This window comes from Cydia amplana, chromosome 15, assembly GCF_948474715.1.
Source record: "Cydia amplana chromosome 15, ilCydAmpl1.1, whole genome shotgun sequence".
Classification (NCBI taxonomy): Eukaryota; Metazoa; Arthropoda; class Insecta; order Lepidoptera; family Tortricidae; genus Cydia; species Cydia amplana.
In genome coordinates this window covers 8,065,376-8,088,990 of record NC_086083.1, presented here as the reverse complement: position 1 = coordinate 8,088,990, position 23,615 = coordinate 8,065,376, and the positions used below count along the sequence as shown (strand labels likewise).

Genomic DNA, 23,615 nt, shown 5'->3' with positions numbered 1-23,615 from the left:
TGGCATATAGTTAAGGTTTTTTTTTCTAATTTTAAATTAAACAGTTATTTCCAGTCTTTCCGATCCTGTGCAATCTCTGGCCATTTCTTTAAAAAGCAATCTAGCTCGTCTTGCCATCGCCGACGTGGTTTGCCAACTCCTCGTTTTGAGCTGGGCTGCCACTCTGTGGCGATCTTGGCCCAGCTGGGCATTCGGCAGACATGACCAGCCCAGTCCCACTTCCTTTCCTTTTGAGGTCCGAAACCCTAAAAAGCAAAGAAATTCAGAAATCATATCGGTGTGAGTAGCGCCCTAAGATGTCGACCCCTTTCAACGCCAATTCCATTCTATTCCACTCGGCAACTTTGAGACTAGACTAGTGCTAACTTAGTTTTAATAGAGCTATCTATTAACACTTCTATTCGACATTTCCAGGATAAATGGGGTTGAGTGATCAGTCGAACAAATCGTTAACAGAACATTATGTATAATAATAACTGTAGATAGGTACCTAAATATTAACCATTTACTTTTTTTAAGAGTTATATCATGTAATAAATAGAATCTGGCTACTGAAATATTACACAAATGTTTGGCGGGAAATTCAAAAAATCTTGGGCTGGTCACACTTTGTGTAGTAGGAATTATAGTTTTGATGCTAAAAAATATTTTTTATTTTCTGTGCACACGTAAGGTACCTAAGGATATAAGTTAAATATACGTTGACGTGCACTCAAAGTCAGCTCACATAATTTCTACCACTATGTAAAATACAGTCAACGATAAACACATATGTTTACACTTTCTCACCGGTTACAATGGTAACAAGGCGAAAAATGAAATGTAGTGTAAATAAGACCTAGCTCGATAATACCGTAATATTAATCCATCACCAAAAAAATTACATAAGTACTATGCCAAATATGCTAAATGTATCAAAATGTATCAAAATATTTTTATAGAGCACCAACCTCCTAGTTTGTTTACATTTGTTTAGGACTTGTAAACATTGCAGTTTTTCGTTATACAACGCTACACGTCGACTTCGCACATTGTCGTAATTATTTAATAATATGCGGACCTCAGTATAGACATTATTAATATTATACCTAAATAATCCAAGGGATTTTTGCACGTAGTTTTTGCCAAAGCAACGAAAGGTCGAGGAGACCAATCATGGAAACTTTAGTGTATCTACTTTTACCCTAGATATATTAATAAACCCAAAGTCATTAACCTTTTTCATTATTCGCAACGAACATTAGCTTTAGTGCTCGTAAAAATGAAGCGAAAAGCCCCGATAAGTTATAAAATGAGATTAAGCTCTAGCGCTGCTAGGTGACCCTAGCTTTCATCCAGACAAGATAGTGCACTTTGCGCGAGAGTCGACAAAGTTAAACGGACATTATTTTAACGAAACTGCATTTATTTCGGGTTATTCCCAGTTGTTACCGCCAAATTCTTACCACTGGTAACGGCTGGGATTTCTTTTCTCACAATACAATACAATACAATACAATACAATACAATACTACATCTGATACCTTTAAACTAGCAGTTCTTGTTTATTTATTTATAATTATATATATATATATATTTCGGGGATCTCGGAAACTGCTCTAACGATTTCGATGAAATTTACTATATGGGGGTTTTCGGGGCCGAAAAATCGATCTATGATAGCTAGGTCTTATCTCTGGGAAAACGCGCATTTTTGAGTTTTTATACGTTTTCCGAGCAAAGCTCGGTCTCCCAGATATTACTCTTTATTGCACACCTCGATAAAAGAAAACAGAAAAACAAGTAGAGGTAAATAACAGGCGGTCTCATCGCTAAAAAGCGATCTCTTACAAACAACCTCTACACTCTCACATTATTAATAACAGAAGTAAAGTAGGTGTTACCAGTTGGCAAGTAACAAGTTTTCCAAGAATTCCGGCCGGAATTTCTTTATTCACTCTTTTAATTTATATAAATATATTCCAAGCTGTTACCAGTGGTAACAACTTTGTGGTAAAATCTGGGAATAGCCCTTAGTTGCAGTTTCATTGACCACAGCTAAGCACGGCTACCACGAGTTGGCATTTGATATTTTCGCTAGCGACTGCGTGAACTCCATCACATTCCCTCTCGATTGCACCAATACAGCAGTGCGAGCGAGATGTACTGTGTCGATTACACGCAGTCGCTAGCGTAAAACGTGAAGTGTCAATGTCAACTCATGTTAGCCGTACAGATTCAACTGCACTTTCTTCTGTTTTTTCTATATGTGCCACTAATCGCCTTACATTAGCTGATCGATGCTTCCGTTCTTACAAATCGACTCGGGGCCAGGATCGCATTAACCTACGTTCCTTATTGCATAGTTAGCTACTTTACTAAAATATGGACCAATACTTTCCTTCTCCCTGTAAAAAAGCGCTGGTACTGCACGGCTACCATGAGTTGGCATTTGATATTTAATATTAACGCTAGCGACTGTGTGAACTCGATCGCATTCCCTCTCTGCACCAATACATCAGTGCGAGCGAGATGGACTGCGATCGAGTACATACAGTCGCTAGCACAAACGTCAAGTGTCAAATCATGGTAGCCGTAAGGCCTAGCGGTAAGAGCGTGCTTTCAATCCGGAGGTCGCGGGTTCAAACCCCGGTCCGTACCAATGAGTTTTTCGTAACTGACGTATGACATATCATTTTATATTTATTTACAGCTTTTCGGTGAAGGAAAACATCGTGAGGTACCAATCCCGCATAATATATTAGTATATTATATACCTTAGGGAGGTGAATTCGTGAATGCTCCAGATCGCAGGTGTTTGTGGCCCGAACCGAAGGTGAGGGCCATAAATATGCGATCTGGGGCTTTACGAATTACCGCCCGTGGTTTATCTAAAGTTTTACGTCTTGCCTTGGCCAGGAAGTGAGATTTTCTCCTCGCGCGGGGCTTATGTAAATATTATAAATCAATCTAAAAATAGCCCCCGTGATCTGTGTGTATGTTATGAGATAAGAAGTGAGTCGTATAACAATCATATCTTCTTCCTCGCGTTGTCCCGGCATTTTAGCCACGGCTCATGGGAGCCTGGGGTCCGCTTGGCAACTAATCCCAGGAATTGGCGTAGGCACTAGTTTTTACGAGAGCGACTGCCATCTGACCTTCCAACCCAGAGGGTAAACTAGGCCTTATTGGGATTAGTCCGGTTTCCTCACGATGTTTTCCTTCACCGAAAAGCGACTGGTAAATATCAAATGATATTTCGTACATAAGTTCCGAAAAACTCATCGTATAACAATCATATGCTTAAGAATTATTACATCATATCACTGCATATATATAAGTTATATTGGCTTATTTTGCAATAGATAATAATAATACTTTGAACCTATATACGTCCCACTGCTGGGCACAGGCCTCCTTTCATGCGCGAGAGGGCTTGGGCTATAGTCCCCACGCTAGCCCAATGCGGATTGGGGACTTCACATACAACCTTTGAATTTTTTCGCAGATGTATGCAGGTTTCCTCACGATGTTTTCCTTCACCGAAAAGCTAGTGGTAAATATCAAATGATATTTCGTACATAAGTTCCGAAAAACTCATTGGTACGAGCCAGGATTTGAACCCGCCACCTCCGGATTGAAAGTCGGACGTCATATCCACTCGGCCACCACCGCTTTTTGCAATGTTTTTAGGAAAAATTAAAAGGGATAAAAATCTTGTCCATATTACAACACTTAACTTTGGTACGATCGAGTTAACAAACAAACATTATCAAACACGGAAAGTTGGCTTGTAAAGTTGTTTGTGTACTCGACTGTACTTACATGTACTGTATATGCATAAGTAAAATAATTAAAATATCATTTAGAACATTGGCAACAAGCCACTCTCTTAAAACTATAAAAATATCATAAAAAAACTTAAATACAGCGTGCTTTCGAAAGCGCGCTTCCCTAGGGCGCGACTGGCGCGAGTGTGACGACGCGATGTGTGAAAGAGATAAACTAGGTCATGCGTACTAGAACCCCAGCGGATACCGATCGCGACTTTCGCCCGAGCTTCCGAGCGGTCCCATGGTGTAATGGTTAGCACTTTGGACTCTGAATCCAACGATCCGAGTTCAAATCTCGGTGGGACCTTCTTATTTACGTCTCGTAAAGGTAGCAGTTTTAAGTCATTTTCGTTTTTTTTTTATCCAAATATAAAAAGTATGAATTGAGGATGTACTACAAATATTTCAAAATAATGTGCATTTAATTTTGTTTGCTTATGGGGACGGTATATGACGTTTTCGATTTAGACCTCACTTTGTGCAATCAATTTGTTCAATGAATGATTAATAACTGCATTAAATTATACGTAAATCGGTTCACGAAGAAGCCGTGTACCGGCTCTTCACGCCATATTTTTTTTAATTTCCTGTAATTCTCTACAAATCGACACTAAAAGTGTCCAAAAATCAAAATATGGAGTTCCGTTTGAGCAAGACGCATTACAGTTTTGTCTTTGACAGTAATTGAGTTGTTGTGGGATTTTGAAGGCTAGATAACTAAACTACCAGATTATTATCTACTTATATTTTTACTCACAAATACAACACAGAAATTCAATCCCAAATGTAAACTTTCGTATAATTTCCATACATTGACGACATCACTCAAAACTCTTCTTCGAGTCAGATGGCCGTTGGCCTTGCATCGAAGCAGACGTGTACGTCGTCATAGCTCGTTTTTGACATTAATAAAGACATTTCATCATATACGCATACGAAAATGTATACCAGTAGATAAATTGTATTTCATAAAATAGGGTAAATAAATATAATCACGTCGAGCTCCAGTCAAATTTTAAATGTGAGTTGTTGTTATTTACGGGTCGTAACGGTCGAAAACAGCAGTAAATTATCCTAAAACAATACGATTACAATCGAATTTAAGTAACTTGTTCCTTCAAAACCCGCTTAAAATGAAAAAAGTTTAAAGACTCGTTTTACTGATTGGGATTGATTTTCATTATGCTGGTATCAATTTTGCGTCATTATAAAAATGTATATGACTTCTGTACGTCAATGACTTTTGATGTCAATTAATTGTAATCTTGTATTTATGTTAGAGAATATTATATGTTCATTTAAATATTACTCATCTATTAATACGAAGCGTAATTCGTTTAATACCTAAAGACTTGCAGTGTCTACACCTACTTTGTTGACGTTCGTTCCGTCTATGTATGCGATTACGTAACGTGCTGTTCTGATAATCTTCAAGAATCAAGATAATTAATAACGGCAAGACCAGCATTTAGTACCAGCGAGTTTTGCGGATTTGGAGACCGAGATGAAGCTTACAGGCCAATATCGCTGCGGCCTGGCCTGCTTATTGTTATGTGTATAAATCGAATGTTATATTAATTTACTATAAAAAACAATGTTTTATTTCAATGACATTCTGTGCGTAGAGGTATGTATGTTTCGGTGATTATAAGAATTATGTCCACACAATAATCGTGCAAAGCCTCTGCTGCTACTGCATTATTTCTTTACGGTATAAGCGGTAAGGAAAAACTCATTGGTATCCTGGCTCGTACCAATGAGTTTTTCGGAACTTATTGTACGAAATATCATTTGATATTTACCACTAGCTTTTCGGTGAAGGAGGAAACATCGTGAGGAAACCTGCATACTCGTAGTGCATACATTTGCGAAGAAATTCAAAGCTGTGTGTGAAGTCCCCAATCCGCATTGGGCTAGCGTTGAGATTATTGTCTATACAGGGTGGTCCAAACCGTGACGTCCAAAAATCGTGGGCTATCATAATGTACCCCATATGTATGTTAGCCGATTTTTCGTACTTTTCAAGTTATGATTTTTTAAGCTTTTAACTTTTCCTATGTAGGTAATATTCTCCGACCGTCCTTAGTCTGGGACCGGTCTGAAAACCAGCGCCGGGCACCTAGGCCCGGCACACGCTGAGACTGGAACCCTTTGCCTAATACAAAGATCTTCTCACTTTTGTTTTGTATATGATAACAACTGTTTTATTTTATTATGTAAGTAATTCTAACTCTATTTTATGTTCATGTATGTGGCAATAAACAATTCTTATTCTTATTCTATTCTTATTCTTATTCCTATGAAATTCCGGGGTTCCCATACAGAGTGGCTGAAAAATAACTGCATTCCGTTGCCAGGGAGGTGTTGGGATTATACTGAGCAACTTTTATTATGGGACCAACCCCGAAATCGCGAAAAAAAAAATTGGCTTTTTATACATTTTGGCTAGTCCATTTTCTATGGAAGGGTAATATTTTTCGCGGTTTCGGGGTTGGCCCCATTGTAAAAGTTGCTCAGTATAATCCCAAAACCTCCCTGGCAACGGAAATGCAGTTATTTTTTAGCCACTCTGTATGGGAACCCCGGAATTTCATATGAAAAGTTAAAAGGAAAAAAAAAATCATAACTCGATAACTACGAAAAATCGGCTAACATACATGGGGTATATTCTGATAGCCCACGACGTGAGGAATCTAAAAAAAAATTTTTGGACGTCAAGGTTTGGACCACCCTGTATATAGGCTGAATTATTATTATTATTTATAGGCGGTACGGTACCGTTATTATTTATCAATACCGCTTCGTTTTGAAGGTACTATACCTGTTGAAATATAAAGTACGGTACCGGTATAAAATTGCAGCAGGTACAACCATTTTTTATAGGTGTACAGTCAGCTGCAGAGAAAAGGTACCACCCCTGCATACAATCTTCTATGCAGGGGTGACCTGCAGCTGACTGTACCTAAACCATCACTGACCGAGCGTAGGCGAAAGTCTCCGTTTCAGCTTGGGCAAAAATACTTTCGTTTGTTCGAATGTTCTCCTTTGCATATCACATTTCTCAAATATCTCGAGAAAATTTGTAAGCAGGTTCGGTAGTTGGATATAATTACTCGGTTTCTTTTTTTTTATAAGTTCTAATAGGCAGAGATTGTCATAAAGGACTTAAGCGACAGTAGGGTCTGTGGTACTTAAGACCATTGTGATTATTCGTAGTGTCCGACCGAAGATTCGGTTTCGGTTTCGGTTTCGGCCAGTTTCGGCCATAAAATCATGTTTCGGCCGTAGTTTCGGTTTCGGCCAAAAAACGGCCGAATCTTTCGGCCTGGCCGAAACATACGAAATAGTACTTCGTATTATGAAACTAAACTATGTGACAAAGACCAAAAGTTGGGGAGCAAGTAGGACAACAATATTTATATATACAGAAATTTGTGTTTCGATCGGACACTAATTATTAGGTACTTACTGATTACGCTGCGCCGCGTGGAACGTGAGGTGCGTTGGGGTAAGTACATACAAATCATTCAAGAAAAAAATCCCTTTTAAGATCACTCGTGTGTCTGCCCCTAATAGACTAATTCAATTGAAATTTGGTACACATTTTTCACATATGACAAAGAGTCGGTGATCCAAAGATGGACTAGTAACGTAAGTAAATAAACTTTTAACTTTGCGGCCATTTTTTTGTATCGTGTGATATATCAGATATTAAATTGTAAGATATTTACTAATAATAAGCATTGGTCACGTAAATTATTTTTAGTCTTTTTTTGCAAGTATGAATGATATAGAACATTATTTCAATTATTTTTAAAATTAAGCCTATCCAAAGGCGACTTGGAAGATGTGTCATGGGGATCTATATTCGTTGGGTGAAAAACAAGTTTTTTTGTCTAATTATCGTTTAAAACACAATTGATCGGCAATAACGCGGGCACATAAAACAAAAAACTTCTTTTTTCACTCATAAAACTCCTTAAACCTAATAAGAGCTAAACAAAAACAAGTGCGAGTCGGACTCGCATTCTAAGGGTTCCGTATATTAAGTCCGTCTTACGCTTGACTGCACATTTCTTATAGATTTTCCTGACATATATAGGTAAAGAACTACTTTGTGTATTTTTTTCAAAATTTTAGATCCAGTTGTTTCGGAGAAAGTGGGCGGAGAATGATCATTTTTTGCCTATTTTCATGAATAACTGCTGAACTATTAATCCTAAAATTATAAAAAAAATATATCTTTGAGATTCTTACAATGAGCTCTTTTATTTGATATGTAACACTATATAGTTTAAAAAACATATTTTTTAATTTTTTCATTTACCCCCCCCCAAAAATGGCTACCGTATTTCAAATTCTCTAAAATACATTTTATTTACGTTACACGTCCATCTTTGGGTCACAAATTTACATTTGTGTGCCAAATTTACATATGTGTGCCAAATTTCAACTGAATTGGTCCAGTAGTTTCGGAGAAAATAGACTGTGACAGACGGACGGACAGACAGACAGACGCACGAAGAATTATATGTATATGCACTTATCCCAACGCACCTCTCGTTCTACGCTGCGCGGGGTTCATTGCCGCTCCTACCGCCGTAAGTGTAAGTACAACTACATCATCAAGGCTACGATCGAAGATAATCAGTTCAGCACTGAAAAAATAATAGCGGTGGAATGCCAGTATAATATTTAATTATTTATTTTAATTTTATAAATTTAATAGCAAAATAAATAGCGAATATACGATACTCGTACAAGTAAATCTGTAAAGATCTTAGGGGTACATCAGCCGACATATATTATTAAATTTTATTTTGTTAATTAAGTTTCCACCCTGCCGAAACTTTATTTATTTAAATTTTTAATTGAATTGATTTTTCGCCTTATGAATAACCGTATAGAGTAGTAAATAACATTTTACATCTGACTTAATGACATCTGGGTTTATTCGGATTAACTTTACAAAACGCGTATCTCGACAAAGCCATAATATGCAGAAAATAGTTAACAATCAAATGAATTAAATTAGAATTTAAATACGTCACGTGTGACATGAACAGACAAGGAGAGCAAGATTTAATGTATTGTTTCTCTTTCTTCTTTCAATGGAACGTTTTTACAGTTTCTGTTCCTCAAAAGAGGTCAGTGGTTAACACTAAACTCAAAACGCTATCTTAAAAAAACTTGATGGGTCAATGACCTGTCCCAGTAAAGTGAGGTAGTGTGCGCGAAGTGCGCTTGTGTGTGAAATGGGGTAAATTGACAGAATCTGAAAATTTACCCACCTCTACCGTCACCTTATGAGCTTTTGTTTTATTTATTTCAACAAGGTAATCCTTTTGGATTTTTAATTGTATTTATTTTTTCAATTAATATTTATTTTTATGATTGCTTTATAATTAGATAGTCCTCTATATTTTATATGACAATGGCCACCCTTAAAAATTTCTCAGGTGAGCTTCTATGTGACTCAATATAATTTTATCGGACTCTTAAACAGTCTTTAATTTTCACTAATATAATTATGTCCCAAAATAGGGTCTCTATTGTTTCCCAAATAGTTTTAAGCCATAATGTATTATTTGCCCGCATTTTGTTCCCGCATTGTCGGAGGCCAAGATCCACTTCGGGTCGTTGCGCCACAGCAGTAAGTAAGTATGTAAGTATTTTCGTTTGGTTCAGAAACGCGTCACTTTTCAGGATTGCCGCAAAACAAACCCAACCTAACCTAACCTAACCTATCTATAGGATAACCTAACGAAAATCCTGATAAGCAAATGGTTTCAGTTTTATTTATGACTAATGATAATAATGATAAACAATACATTATGACTTAAAACTTTATGGGAAACAACGGGACCCCCCAAAATATCATGTTTTTACCATTTTTTATGGATAATGTCAGTCATGTTCAGAAACGTATTGATTTTTTAAACTAAATGTGTGAGGTTATATTATAATATAATATAATTTATTTCTTCAAATGGATTCTTAATAATCTCATCCACATAAATCAAATCTAATTAAATGAAGAAAGGAATAAAGACGGACGATTGATTTAGCGCAATAAGCCCCCATCGACTTATTGGCGAGGCAATTACGGAAGCACTTCAAATCACGAATCGGGGAAAAGGGAGTTAAAAATAGTAAGTAGTGCGAGCGGGGCGGGGCGGGGCGCCACTGTGCACTGGGCTATAACCGCGAAAATCGAAGTTTGTCAATTGCGGGCACTTTCCTCTGTCACTCTAATTACGTCTTGATGAGAGTATAAAAGTATGAGTATTTTTATTTTATCAATTAGTAGATTTTTCCCCTTCGGCCGTCTACGTAACCGGGGTTTCGTAACCTGGTTACGATCGAAGCTTTTTTTTTACTCCTCCGTAACTAGCTTCGGTCACGCACTTTGTTTTACTCGTGCGTAACTAGCTTCGGACAAGGACTTTAATTGATACTAATTATACTAATACCCCGTATACCTCTAGTATACCCCGGTTACGTAGACGGCCGAAGGGGATTTTTCACATACCTGGGCGTTTTTTTTTGTTGTCCCCTAAACTTTTTTCAAATTTGGGATTTTTTATGTTATTTCTACTCAGAATCACGAGCTCTTTCTATACTAATAGGAGAAAAAAAGTGTCCCAAGGTTTTTATTTCCATTACGTCACGATTTTTCATAGACTTTGTATGGCGGTCGCGGAATGGAGAGATCGAAAAATGTATGGACATTTTGGGACACATTTTTTCTCCTATTAGGATAGAAAGAGTTCGTGATTCTGAGTAGAAATAACATAAGAAATCCCAAATTTGAAAAAAAGTGTAGGGGACAACAAAAAAAAATCGCCCACCTACCTCTAGTTGCATTTTACCTATTATTGTACATATTACTTACCTATCTAAATTTTGAATTTTTGACATTACCTAGGTTGTCCTAGTCGTATGTTTTTTTTACAGCTATTTTTGAGATTTTTATTTTTTATATTCTCAATTATTTTTTCTGTTTACTCATTCTATTTATAGAAAGTGCTTTTATACAAAATGACTTTTTACTGTTTTATTTTCTTTTGATAACGGACATTATTTTATTTTTGGATTTTTTTATGGAATTTGATTGTTAATTGTTATTATTATTGATATTATATATTATCTTTTTGTGAATGCATTTTATTTTGACATGTAAAATATAATGTACATTTTCAATCGGAAATAAATTAATCTAATCCAATCTAAAAGAGAAAGATCCCTGCAATTTGCATATTCGCAAATATTTATTTATATATATATTTCGGTTTTCGCGGTAGACCCTCAGCGGACAAATGGACGTCACTCCTATCATGCTAGAGATAACTCTAGCATGATAGGAGTGACGTCCATTTGTCCACTATAAAGTGTGAGTGCTTTTTAGGGTTCCGTATCCAAATGGCAAAAAACGGAACCCTTATAGATTCGTCATGTCTGTCTGTCTGTCCGTCTGTCTGTCCGTCCGTATGTCACAGCCACTTTTCTCCGAAACTATAAGAACTATACTGTTGAAACTTGGTAAGTAGATGTATTCTGTGAACCGCATTAAGATTTTCACACAAAAATAGAAAAAAACAATAAATTTTTGGGGTTCCCCATACTTCGAACTGAAACTCAAAATTTTTTTTTTCATCAAACCCATACGTGTGGGGTATCTATGGATAGGTCTTCAAAAATGATATTGAGGTTTCTAATATCATTTTTTTCTAAACTGAATAGTTTGCGTGTAACTTCTGTAACTTCTAAAATAAGAGAATGATAAAACTAAAAAAAAATATATGATGTACATTACCATGTAAACTTCCACCGAAAATTGGTTTGAACGAGATCTAGTAAGTAGTTTTTTTTTATACGTCTTAAATCGCCTAAATACGGAACCCTTCATGGGCGAGTCCGACTCGCACTTGGCCGCTTTTTTTAATTACCTGTAATACTTTATGTGAATATATATGCTCCGTGATCGTTAGTGCTAGAAAGCCGCAATTTAGCATGGATACATAAATCAATAATGGCGATAAAGTGGTAAATTAAAAATTACTAGTCTTTTTTTAGGGTACCTCCTCTAAATTTTTTTACCTGTAATAACTGAGACACTGTGACCCCACCCCTAACATGGCGATTTAGTCACTCCCGAGAAAGAATAGCTGCCATCTTTGCATTTTTATTGGACATTCCTTCGTCTTACGGATTTGAATAAATGCCAGGTAATACTGTTCCCACGCAGTGACAGAACTTATTTGAAAGAATTTTCAACTATGGCCATATTATTGTCACGATGATGATGATGTGCAAAATACGGATTCTACGGGGCAACATTTTATGACAGTTCCTATCGATAAACTAAATTAAACTTCTCTCAACTAGTGATGGCTCCAGGATTTGTTTGTAAAAGTATAATTTTATTGAAAATGAGTTAACATAAATGTGATTTTTGAAACTTCATTCATCATGTTTTTTTTTTTCTAACGTAGCGATAATAAGTAAATCATCGATTACAAAAAATACATACAAATAATATACAGCTACAATAAAGCTTGGCTAGTACATATAAGCAAAAAGTATTGATAATTTAATCTAGTCATATAGGAACGTCTAACTCTCGTTAAATTTTGCCCCCTAGAATCCAATGTCTGATGATGTAAATCTGCGAGCAGGACGCTGCAATATACGTGCATAGCGTTGTCTCTCTCAAACACCGGAGCGGATGACGTGTGATAACCGCGTAAGTGCAACCATCAAAATATGCCGCGCTTTTCCATTAGAGCAAGCTACTCGTAAACGGAGTTTGGAGAGTTTCCCAAAAAGCTTTTTTCAATAACGGGCCAGAGGGTCCATAAATTAAGGTGATATCGGAGTCAATTCCGGCACTCTCGTCATTAAACTTTTAAATCCTGCGTATTTAAGGTCAAAACAGGCTGACGACGGAGATATTGAGTTTCGGAAGGCGGTAACAGGTTTAGGTACCGTTTAACAGAGGATTGGGAATGTTGGGATTACTATCAGCCACAGTAAAACCACTTGGCTTCTCATTGCCTAGAAAAGAATGGTGCCAACTGAATAGGCTGAGAACCGGCTGCGGTTGCTCACGAGCATTCCTGCACAAATGTGGATGGATAGAGTCTCCAAGGTGCGATTGCGGGGCTCCTGTACAGGACATCGAGCACATCATTCAGTACTGCCCACTTAGCAAATACGACGGCAACCCTGCAGCCTTGTTTACCCCCGACAGTGACGTAATTCAATGGATACAGAACCTTAGAATATATTTATAAACGACTGAACAATTATGCCATACGAATAAATAAATAAACAGAAGAGGTTAGTCAGAAGTTTCATAAAAAAACCTGAACCTTAAAGGCCGGCAACGCACTTCTAGCCCCTCTTGTTAGGGTGTCCATGGGCGACGGTAATCGCTTACCACCAGGCGATTTGTCTGCTCGTTTGCCTCCTGTATAAAAAAGGTCATTTAAGCCTAGTTTGTAAAGTGTCATTCTATGGAACTTGCTATGTAAACAAACCGCCATATTAAAATTGTCTCTGAATGTCAATTTTCTAGTAACTTTTGTTTACATAGTTAGCAAATTCCATAGAATGACACTCTATAATACACATTGTTTCTCTTTCATACCTACCGAGTTTAAATCCTGATATCATTTTCTGACTTTACATTTCACGTAATTAGTTAAGTGTCGTCCCCCAAAATATCTGATGCGATATTATTAAATTGAATAAAGTAATTGACGCCTCAAAGGAAATCTCGTCTGCTGGCATCGATATTAATAAGTTATTTAACTAAACTCCTATCTCACACAGTGGTCTTCATATAAAAACGACCCAACGGCATATTAGTTACAGTTCAAATTTGAATGAAAATTGAAGCTCCATTAGATTTAATTGAAGGTGATTCGATTGGTGGAAACGTACCGTAAAACGGCGATGTTATGAACAACTTTTAGGGTGTACGTAGCTACTAGGGCTCGCGGTCGCGTCCGGGTTTCGTGCACCCGTTGCCGGGGCCCCGTTCTCGTGCTACACGAAACCGGATTTGTGGCCCGTTCGGAACGGGTAATTAGGGTCCGTGTAATTAAAGTCCGGGTACCCGTGTTACCCGTGTGTCCGGATCCACGGATATTAATTACACGCGGGTCCGGCCCGTTCTCGACGTACAGTGACGATAGGACGCGTTCTTTATAAGAGCGAAGAACGAAAATTAGTCTCAATAACGAAAAATAAATGTTTAATATAAACCTCATGGACAAATTTAGAGGCACGCAAAAAAACAGGTTTTAATTATAGCATCAAAATATGTAATTTATTTAAAAAATACCAGTGTCAAAGGGAATCAGGGTGTCAGTGTCAATATTATCAGTAAAAATTGCCACGGCGAACCATTATCCTCTCTATCTGCACGTGCGACGTTAATCCTACTTACTTCTTTACTACAAAACAAAAGGCTGCTTCCCTAATTGATAACGAATAACTTAATAGTTATTTCACTTAACACGACTTCAAAGACGTTTTATTTATTTTAAGTATCTCTATAAATATTTAGTACAAGTAGTTAGGTACCTAAATACCATTAAATAATTAATAATAATTATGAAGACTATATCCAGTTGCATCTGTCTGCCTAATCCTGATTATAATAGTAGTAGCCGAGCTATTTGCAACATAATATACCGAGCCTTCTTAAACTTGGTAGTAGACAACCTAGAGAGGAAACCTCATATGATTAAACTAATACAAAAAAAACACTGTACATAAATAATAGGCGTTAAAGCTGTAACATAATTAAAAAAAAATCTTTATCTTTCTCTTAAGTAATCTATATATAACAATAAAAATCTATACATGATTTTTCTAAGTTGTAAGCCATAAAGTTGTATTTTTCTTAGTTTTCTTAAAATAAACAGTTTAATTTTTTCATAAAACCAGTAGTGTGCCGAATTATGGTCTTACAATACAAGAATACTGTAGGTACTAGTTTTGTATTCAATAACGCCCTTACTCGAATACATATAATCATTATAAATGTAACCGGTGCAAAAAATATAACTCGACATTGATTCAAATATATTTAAGTACCTAACCCCTGTTCGTACGCAATATAACATAATTTTTAACATTTTATAATGAATTAATGATACCTAGGTACTTATTTCTTTCAACTCAAAACTCAAACCGGCCCGCGTGGGTCGGTCCACTCGGTCCGTCGGCGCCGTGTATTCAATACCCGAACGGAGCCGAGATCCGGATCCGAACGCACTACACGGGGGAACGGACTACACGGGGGAACGGACTACACGGGAACGGACTTCGACGGGTTCGGGTAGTTCGGACGCTTAGCACCGCCGGGGCTAAGAACACGGACGCACGGGTTGGCGGGTAGCACGGATATTGGGAGCCCTAGTAGCTACAGTGCATCCAGTATAACTGTGAATTCGTGGCGCATATAAAAAGTGTACCATTTAATTGATGCGGTTGGTAACAAATTCTGAAGAACCTATAACCCATTAGGTCCTCCTTCCAAGTAACTGACATTGCTTTCGCAAAAACTAGTGCTTGAGCTATTTCTTAGGACTAATAAGGATTTAGAAGGCCAAAATAAAATAAAACAATTTGATGTAAGTGATCCCACTTTGATGTCATTGTCAAATGCCCTCTCTTCAGGGGTCACAAATATACTGTTTGCTGGAGGCAATGTGCTTGGTAAAGGAGAATAATATCAGGCCAGGAATGAGTTCAAAGGCAGGCAATAACAATAACGGACTCGATAAAAGCAAAGAGACCAATTCAATTATACTTGAAAATACGGGCGGCCAGATTCAAAAAGTTTTCGTACCGAGGATTTTAAATGGAGCAGTATTCGACATTTTAAATGACATTTGGGTGCGGCATACAGATTTTAATATGACTAGCTTCTGCCTGTGATTTCTTCTTCTTACCGTTTGTCCCGGATTATTGCCACGGCTCATGAGAGTCCGCAGTCCGCTGCTGCGCGCTTCCTGCACCCACCTGGACATTTTCTGTTTGGCCCTATGGTTGACTGGTAGAGAATGCCACGAGGCATTAAGCCGTCTTTTGTACTTTTATTGATGTGTAATAAAGTTTAAAATAAATCAATACTAGGCATTTTCCGTAATTGTAGGTAAGGTAGGTAAGTAATTGTGCCTATTTTGCGTTAAAACGATGTAGCGCTGCTCTAACTACCCCGCGTAGCCAACATGCCAATCGCTTACGCTCCGTAGCGATAGAAATGCAACTGTCACGGTCGAACTAATATGATAGAGTGATAGAGAGACACAAAGCGATTCGATGGCGAAGCGATAGCGATTGTCATCTTGCCTAGGCCGGCTGTTCCACGAAACCTAGCAAGGTTTGCAGATTGCTAACTGCCTCCTATTTATGTATCTTGAGACCATAGGTAGCTGATGGTTGCATTCCAGCAAAATTTGTTTTCTTTTGTTTTCTCTCTTTCCATGCACGCTCTGCACATGGGGTGTTTGCACTGCAATATAACATATACGTTTATTAAAAGTGACAATATATCGAGTAGGTAAGTATTTGATAAATTTAGAGATTCTGGCATGGCGAAGTCACGATTTGGAAGAAACAATGTGAAATAGCTCCTCTGTTGTGCTATTTCGTTAATTTTTTTTGTCGAGATTTGAATAAAACTTCTGTATTGTCCTTCTACAAAAATAAGGAAAATTAATTAGTTATTCTGTCGCTACAATTCAAGCTTAGCCAGCGAAGAAAATGTTTTTGAACTCAAAAGGATTTATATGAATTTATGGTGTATTTTTGTTTTTGCCAAACCGAATGCAATGTAAGAAGTAATAGAAGTATAAAACAGAGTCGCTTCCCGCTGGCTGCCCCTATGTATGCTTAGACCTTTAAAAGTACGCAACGGATTTTGATGCAGTTTTTTTAATGGATAGAGTGATCCAAGAGGAAGATTTGTGTATAATTCGTTAATCCGCGCGAAGCCGGGGCGAGTCGCTAGTGAACATATATTATACTAATGCAATCTGGTGAACAAAAAATATTACTTAGGTACTTACGGTGCATTGGGGACATTGGGGTAACATCGAAATCGTGATAATTTTGAAAATGGCAAATATCTACTAAACTAGAAGCACTTTCTACTGCAGCAACAGTAAGCTAGATGCCTGTAGGGCTAAGATGGTCAGCTCTTTATCATTTGTTACCATGCCTGTCACGTTCTAACAAATATGTAAGTGCGACAGTGACGCAAGGCATGACAGGTGATAAAAATGCGACCGTGATAACGCTGCTAAAGTATAAAGTGGTTTTATACATATGTGACGTTATCTAAGAGAAGGGACCTTATTGTCGATGCCGCTTACGCCATTATTTACGATGCTCCGATATAAATACAAAACCGCACGACGCTGTGCTGCGTAAGCGCCATCGAAAATAAGGACCCTTTTCATGGATAATGCCCCATATTGGCCATTTATTTCTGAAATTACCCCGCTTTCGATCTTATACTACGTACAAAATAATGGTATTTTCCAACGCCATCACATCACAATAGAATAACGTAGGTAATAAGAAAATACGAGTTTAGTATAAAGAATGAAATAACTTTTTAATAACTTAGAAGTGCTTTAATGCCCATTGCAGTTGGCGCATGTTTCATAATTAAAAACGTCAAAAGCGACATAAACTTTACCATAAAAATACTCTTTTTTCACCGTCCGGTATTTTTATATCTCGGATGAAAAGTCTTAAGTGACAGGCGTTTTATGGACATACGACGTTTCGTGCAAAATACTTTAGTATTTTCCTTCCACCGTGTAATCAGCAAGTTCTAGCAAACAGTGCAGGTTGAACAACTGAAATTAACAATTCAATTTGCAAGTGTTTTAATAAGCCCCATTTTTACGGGGTTGAAACAACAGTATTGTGCGTGAACAATGGCGTGAGGCTTTTTGTGAGTGCGGTTTGCATTGGACTTGATTGTTGGCTGCTTTGTAATTAAATTAAATGTGGAAACCGTATTTGGTCGCTATACTTACTCAACCTCATATCTGCAACAATCATTTGATGGAAATGTCGCTTTTCTTTCATTCGGAATACGGGTGTTTTTGTCATCAAATGAGTGTTGCAGATACGAGGTTGAGTAAGTATAGCGGCGCGTCGCTATACTTACTCAACCACATATCTGCAACAATCATTTGATGGAAATGTCGCTTTTCTTTCATTCGGAATACGGCTGTTTTTGTCATCAAATGAGTGTTGCAGATACGAGGTTGAGTAAGTATAGCGGTGAATTTGGTGCGAGTTTTTTTGTGTCCGCTATTGTAATGTTGCCTTTATTAAATACGAGTAATTTACGGGTGACTTAAATACAAACTTATGTAACTTGACTCGTAACGGACATGCTAAAGTAAGTATGTACCTAGTTTTTGTAACAAAATCGGTTTTTTTTATGTGATAGACAGCAAACGAAAATAAATACTCCTTATTTTAGTGATACAAGATGGCTGAAGGCCAAATCATTACCTTTAGTTATAGTTAACCGTTGATTAAAAAAAAACAACGGGTTGCACAAGGGAGTGCCGGCAGAAGTGAAAACTCAATGACTAGTCCAAAATGCACTATGTATAAATTGACGTTAACGCCATCTAGCGTTAGCGTTAATTACTTGAAACCCCTAAGCACATCACTGTTAGTACTCTAGTTATATTAATACCAGTTAGAGCGAAACTCACTAGATGGCATTTAAATCAATAAAGAAAAACTCAATGACATTACATGTAACAGTCTTTCGATCAGGTCACGTGTCCGTCTTACGCTGTCTCGAGTTTAACAATTTTTTCCCCACCTCAAAAAGTGCACAGCGCCGCTAAAGAAGTTTTCACTTCAAAAACTTTAATTGTATTTCTATTGGAATCACTAAACTGTCACTTTAACTAAATAAATCAAATAGGAATATAATAAATTTACCGCAACGTAATTTTAGTTTAGGTACATAATCACAATTTTTAAAACATACAAATAATTTAATTGCTAAGTGAACAAAATATTTATAAATACCCTAACCTCTTTTTGAAAGTGAAAATTGCCTTCACTTTAATCTTAAAACGTTGTAACAAAAATGACTCAGACTTTTTTTATTAAACCACGCTCGGTCTAACAACGTCTATAGACGTCGCCTGAAATATCTTAACAACAACTTAATTGAGATTGCGGGTCCGAATGTGTAACAAACGCTTTTCACGACCGAGGTTCAAATGAGTGAAATAACATATGACGTCTCAATATATACCCCCGTCCACCCTAGTCAGTTAGCTGTCACACTCATACCACCATCATAACACAAATCGAACTTTAAGCGGACCGAACAAGATTTAATTTGGAAAGGAAATGGGGTTTTGGTCATTAAAATATGTGTCAGATGCAGGATTTTACGGTTTGTGCCCGTGGGAAAAAATACGTGAGAATTCTGTTGGTACTTATAGTTTGCGGTTTTGTTGTTACGACTAAATAACCTATTAGGGTATTACACACCTGTAGGTAACACATGTAGGTAACATTATACTTCCTAATATAATTGGTCACTTATTACAAAACAGAAATATGTGACTAATAGAGTCGATAAAGCTAGTTAAGCTTGCACCGATTTAGCGAGTCATTATAAACGTGAGATTTTCATAGAAATTTGACGTTAATGGCGACATTAAGAGCCAACAGGAGTGGTCATTTCTCCATACAAACGTACTCGACTGTTTCCTCCGTGGGTTTTGAAGCTAGAGCAATGATTTTTTCAACACAGATTAATATTATCAATATCTGTGTCGGACCGTTTTGCTTTTTTTGATATTTTTGTTTTTTAAGGCGCTAGAGGCCTTCAAAAATGGCCAAAATGGCCTAATTGACTATGCCGCAATGAGAGGCGTGCTATTCCAAACTGATATCAATCAGTCAAAAAATGAAAACGGTCCGACACAGATAATGTCATAATCATTTAGATTTCCAAATTTGGTTACTATTGGTTAAGTTTTGGAGGAGGAAACAGTCGAGTACGAAACCTCGATTTTTGAGATTTTTACGCAGGATTTTTCGCCTTGTCCTTATCGCACTAGTTTTAGGAGCCGCTTCCGTTAGCGAGACGGGTATATTTACCTAAAATATTTAAATCTTAGCTCCTGTTGGCTCTTAAGTACTTTATTTTGCTATGCAAAGATAGCTTTGTCCGACTATAGAAACAATCACGTGTATTATTTTAATTTTAATTAGGTCATAAAGAGTCGGACTGCCTGAGCTAATTTTATATTTTCCTAATTGTTTTGTCATAATTGATGACATTATACCTACCTACTTACCTGTTCTTATACGTCAAATGACGTATCACATGATACAAAAAAATAACTGAGATAAGTACCTATTTCAATTCCAATAAAAGAGCCAACAGGAGCTGAGATTTAAATATTTTAGGTAAATATACCCGTCTCGCTAACGGAAGCGGCTCCTAAAACTAGTGCGATAAGGACAAGGCGAAAAATCCTGCGTAAAAATCTCAAAAATCGAGGTTTCGTACTCGACTGTTTCCTCCTCCAAAACTTAACCAATCGTAACCAAATTTGGAAATCTAAATGATTATGACATTATCTGTGTCGGACCGTTTTGCTTTTTTGGCTAATTGATATAAGTTTTGAATAGCGCGCCTCTCATTGCGGCATAGTCAATTAGGCCATTTTGGACAATTTTGAAGGGCTCTAGCGCCTTAAAAAACAAAAATATCAAAAAAAGCAAAACGGTCCGACACAGATATTGACAATATTAATCTGTGTTGAAAAAATCATTGCTCTAGCTTCAAAACCCACGGAGGAAACAGTCGAGTACGTTTGTATGGAGAAATGACCACTCCTGTTGGCTCTTATTTAGAAGCACCTAAGGAGATGTATCTCTTACCGCATATCAAAGTAAAATTTTAACAAATTCGTTAGAAATAATGGCCGCCATTTAATCTTCAGGGTTTTATTTAATCTCGTTTAATTAAAATGTAAATTGCTCTCTACTTACGGCGGCGAAATGGGACCGTGGAAGCAATTACGCTTGGTAAACTAACAATTATATAATTATAGAATAATCTTACTTAAGTTTTGAATAATATTTTATATGGCTGAGGACTATGACCAAGTATTAAACTGCAGACAAAGTAGTAATGAAACAAAACGTGCACTCTTTGTGGCAATAAAAAATAAACTTAAATCTTTTCTTGACCACTAAAATAAATAATGGGACGTATATTGGCTGAATTACAAACAAATGCAATTTAAGTCCCAATTTTTATAAATAGGTATATTAGATTAGATTACATTTCTTTATTTCTCGATAAAAATTACACTATAAATTTGCACCAATGCCCAAATTATGTTTATCTTCTTATCATGCTCGTCAATCGTCGGTAGCAACAATATTTTTCCTTCAAAATCGTGGAGAAAGCATAACAATATAACTCGTCAGATTCATCTTCAAAAAACAACGAACAAACAAGCAAAGGGTACATTCCACACAACATACCATAAAAATTAAAAACCAGTAAATTTCCCCCAAATAAAATTCCCCTTCAACACTCAACACTTAATATGTATTACCATAATGACAGGCAGGCAATTGGTGGACTCGCGCGCAGCGCGGCACGCGCCTCGCCACGCAGTTATTTGATAAATATCCCACACAACAGTCAATACTTTACCAGCAGTATTTTAACTTAAGTCTGATTTAACAGTACTTGTTTTAAACATAACGTCAATGTGGGAAGACTAGCATATAACATTTTTGCTTAGGAAGATCGTCATAGGGCAAGAACTCTTTTCTTTCTACACACACTTCGCTCAGACACATAAAAGAGCTTCGCTACTTTTGGCACGACCTTCTGTAAGTGGAGTATGTGTTCAAACGCAAGAGTTAAAAGTGACGAAAGAGCTTTGCAGACGGTCTTATCCGATAGACGGTCTTATCCGATAGACGGTCTTATCCGATAGACGGTCTTCTCTGTGTTGATATTGTCAAATTACTTATTAATAATCAAAATTATTTATCTTTTTAGGATTATTTATATTTTTAAAAGGTGTATTTAATTAGATAAAAAAAACATGAACTTCGCACTCATTTCAAAGAAATCGAATTGTAGCATACCTACCTAATCAAATACTTTTTAAACTATAATTTGAAACATTTAAGAGTTATACCTGTCTTGTTATTATTTGCAAATGTTGTAAACTACTTTGAGGCAAAGATATAATAGGTACGTTAAGTCAAAATACTGTCTCCATAACTTACACCGTTCCAAAGCACCCAGTTCCCACACGAAATATTCAGTTCCCTCGTAATCCTTCGTATGTAGACGTACTTGGTATCTTGTCGTTCCCTTGATTAAAACGTTCGTTTGAGCTCAAATATTTACGGCGACAAGGTAATTCTGCAAGATAATTCTTTTTTTGGAGTTGCAAGGACGTGGGAAGTTTGTATTTATAATGTTTGTTTGTTTATTAAGGAAGCTATCGGATTGAAGGATTTTGAAGGTTTATCAATATTTCTATTTAATTCGCTTATAAAGAAAATACATTTTATTAAATTGTTGTTAATAAACCGAATGGTTAACTCTGAAAAATATTGGAGGTACAAATATATATTTTTAAGTACCTACCTATGTATTTGTGTTAAAAAATAAAAAAATAAATTTTAAAAGTCGGTCGGTGAGTACCTAAATGATTTTTTCAGATTTTTTTGTAACAAATATCTAAAACAATAAAATTATCTTATCATTTTTAAACGAATAAATTAAGTACTCACAATTCTCACAAATAATTTTAAATAAGTAAATAGGTACCTAGGTACCTATCCAAAAGTATATTAAATAGCGAACTAATTTCAATTTAAAGTACTTACTCTCCCCCTTTCCAGTCGTTGCATAGAAACAGAAACGTTCGTTAAATTTGCACAAGCATCCTAACCGCTTTAAACTAAAAAAAAAAAACACTGCATTACTTCCCATCCACGATGCGTGTGAAATTCCGTTACCGGGTGAAGGTTGAACCATTTTTTCTGACCCCACCATTAAAAACGACACATGTTCACGTCACTGCGCTATAGAAAAATGAGTCCTATTCACAATGCATACAGTTTATTTTCAAGTGTTAATGAAAAATAGTTAGGCTGTTTTTTGAGTGGGGGGGATTTTTTGTGGGGGGTCAAGTTCCCACTCCCATGGATCGTGGGATGCGCCGCCATGGGAAAATATCGTGTTTGCTTGGGATATCTGCGATTTGAGGTTGGTAAATATGGGTTTTGAAATTAAATATGCATTTGGGTTATCTACTTGTAAGTACATAAAGTTACGGATGTTGAAATAAGGTGAGGGTCGTTCAGTGTGGCTAAAGAGCATGTTATCAGTGTTACCTGCTTACTAAGTTGAGTGGATCTCATTTATTATTTTTTTACAATGTTTTTGATTAATTGATTAATTTAAGTAAGTAAAAAGGTACTTTATAATAAAGTATATCAATTCAAAAAATTCCTGACATTTTTGTGTTCCGTCCCCATTCCTGATAAAAGGCCAAAATTCCTGTCATCTGGTAACCCTAGGCGTCGGGCCGTATTTATTGGTCACCAACTTAGAACTAAAACCTATTTTGACATTTTGTATGAGATACCTAAATTTAAGTAACTGAAAGATTGCCATAATTTTATAAAATACGTACACATTATAAAAAAAACTGGCCAAGTGCGAGTCGGACTCGC

General features: G+C 36.7%; 1 non-coding gene across 1 annotated transcript; it reads left to right on the top strand.

The window, feature by feature from the left end:
• The first annotated feature begins 4,047 nt into the window (after positions 1 to 4,047).
• Positions 4,048 to 4,119, top strand: Trnaq-cug (transfer RNA glutamine (anticodon CUG)). Its single transcript has one exon. It is a non-coding gene; the product is annotated as a tRNA-Gln (tRNA).
• The last annotated feature ends 19,496 nt before the right edge of the window (positions 4,120 to 23,615 follow it).